At 26.9% G+C, this 2,698-nt stretch overlaps 1 protein-coding gene across 1 annotated transcript in view; it reads right to left on the bottom strand.

The window, feature by feature from the left end:
* The window catches only part of LOC148308500 (uncharacterized), an 18,185-nt gene extending 15,744 nt beyond the window's left edge, over positions 1-2,441 (bottom strand). Inside the window, exon 1 of the mRNA XM_088261621.1 lies at positions 2,393-2,441. The gene's annotated coding sequence lies outside the window, so the exon portion shown is untranslated. The remainder of the gene's footprint in view (positions 1-2,392) is intronic.
* Positions 2,442-2,698: the final 257 nt, after the last annotated feature.

A 2,698-nucleotide genomic window follows, 5' to 3' on the forward strand; every position in this document is an offset into this window, starting at 1 on the left:
TATAAAATTCAAATAATAATATTATTTCAAATAAAATATAATAAATAATAACAACGTTAATATTATGGTTGTCGAACAAAAAAATCCCATTTAAATAAAAGAAATTACAAGTTTACAACATTTTGAGTGTGTCCAAATACTTGTTCACAAAATCTGGATTATCTCCAATTACAGGAGTTATTTTCATATTATTTTTTGACATCTCATCAAAGATGAAGAAGAATATGGAAGTCTGGGCATTTACGGGGCTGACGACCGTCATCGGCTGGTTTAAGTGATCACTTTACACACGTGTAACATTCACCAATTCTACCCATTATTGACAACCACACTACTCAAATTCTTGGAAGTTCTATGTATATGAACCAATTTAGAAACCTTGTTCTTATTTTAACAAGTATTTGGACACACTCAAAATGTTGTAAATAAATTATCTGGTCAAATTATAAACTTAAATAATAAAAATGAAAATGGTATTTTCTGACGTTTCTCATGTGTGTGATTATAATCCAGGATTCGGACCTCACATACTAATAAAAGAGTTTCTGCTTAGTAAAAAACCTTCTTTACATCTCACCAATAGATGTTTCTAGTGAAGTTCTAGTGATTCAAGAACAAGGTTTCTAAATTGGTTCATATATAAAGAACTTCCAAGAATTTGAGTAGTGTGGTTGTCAATAATGGGTAGAAGTGGTGAATGTTACACGTGTGTAAAGTGATCACTTAAACCAGCCGATGACGGTCGTCAGCCCCGTAAATGCCCAGACTTCCATATTCTTCTTCATCTTTGATGAGATGTCAAAAAACAATATGAAAATTACAAGTGTTGAACCGAATTTTTTTTGGTAAACTGAAAAATAAAACCCTATGGAGCTAAATCAAAGTGAGGCAATCAGATTTTTTTTGCGTTTCAAACAAAATTTATTTAGTTTCCATTAAATTGCAACAAATAAATTGATTTAATATACTTATATTTATGTTCTCAACTACTTACTGACTTTAAATATGGATTTTCAATGGAGATTATTGTATGTTACTTTCAACAATGCGATTTATTTTCCAGTACAATTAAGAAATTTATACGGGCAAAAACATCCTTGCACTGGGTGACAAATTAGGCAATTAAAAAAAACAGCGATTTGTACCGAAAGGTTTGTAGCTTTTTTTCATTTATGAAAAAATATTAATAAGCAGAATTTACAATATATGTCAACTTACATAAAAATATCTAGATATTTTAGTTTTTTATGTAAAGAAGAAAGCAGACGTAAAAATAAAATAAAACTTTTTTAGAATTCGCTTAGCACCAAATGGAGAAAAATAATAACAATTATAATTAAATATTACTCTGTAATAAAGAGCTTAAATTAAATCACTTATAAATATTTGAATAAAAAAAATAATATCATCAATGAAAACCTATTTATATGATTTATTTTTAAATCTTTAAAATCCCTTTATAAGAAGGTTTCAACTTTCGACCATCCCCAATCTCAATTGATTTTCCAATCAACACAAAAAAGCCACTTGAAATTCCTTATAACCGAAAAATAATATTTTTTTTGAAGGAAACCAATTTTAGAATTGAGTGGTCTCATAAAAGAAGCTGTTTTCATTAAAGCCATTCAAAATTATAATTAAATCATACTCTACTTGTACGTATCGTGATTTTATAAGTTATAAATGATTAGTATATATATATATATATATATATATATATATATATATATATATATATATATATATATATATATATATATATATATATATATATATATATATCTTTATTAAAATACTAGGAAAGCATTAGAACATTGAGAAATATTTTAACAAAAATACAATACATTATTTTATTATTCATGGTAAATAATTAAATGAGTAATAATTTCTTTATCATTTCCTAGAAGATATTATTCTAATAGGAGGAATTTATCATTTGAAGTTTATGTATTTAACCTTTGAATGGTAATTAGAAGCCTCTCAAAACATTCTTATGGGAGATGAATAAATCTTCCATCTATTTAATTATTTGAATGTTAATGGTGACCTTTATCAAAGGCCAAGATGTATTTATTTTGATGACAAACTTAACCTGGTTCAAATCGAGTAACTTTATATACTCTCACTCCATTTCAATACAAATAAAAGGATCACTAAAAAATATATGTATGTATAATAAAACAATGTTATGTAAAAGATACTTAATAAACTTTAAATCTTCCATTAGTACTTATCACATCAGAAGAAAAACTCCTTAATTAACACATATGTAGTTAATAAAAACAAATTATGTTTTGACGGAAGGAAAAACGAATAGTAAGCAAGTGATCATTATTTGTCAACAAAAAAGTGTTACGCGGTCGGTTAGCTCTAGGATAAAAAATTGACTCACCTTTTAAATGATAGTGTTACTGTTACCTACATCACAGACTAAATGACCCGAGACAAAGTTGAATCTTCTCTTTTATACCTCGAAAAGGTGTTTGAAATTACTTTAAGTGGGGGGCAGTTCTTGTTCAATACATACACCTTTCAATGCACGAATGTGTGCATGTATGAATGTATATCGTACATACAAGTTTTTATGTATATCTGTCGGTATAAAATATTGTACTGCTGTGTGATTAAGTAGGTGCAATATTTGGAAAGACGCTGTTTTCATATTTAAAAAATATTTAATAATCTGAAAAATGGTAGT

This window comes from Brachycentrus maculatus, unplaced genomic scaffold (assembly GCF_059751285.1).
Source record: "Brachycentrus maculatus isolate JH-2025_06_01 unplaced genomic scaffold, ASM5975128v1 h1tg000160l, whole genome shotgun sequence".
In the NCBI taxonomy this organism is placed as follows: domain Eukaryota; kingdom Metazoa; phylum Arthropoda; class Insecta; order Trichoptera; family Brachycentridae; genus Brachycentrus; species Brachycentrus maculatus.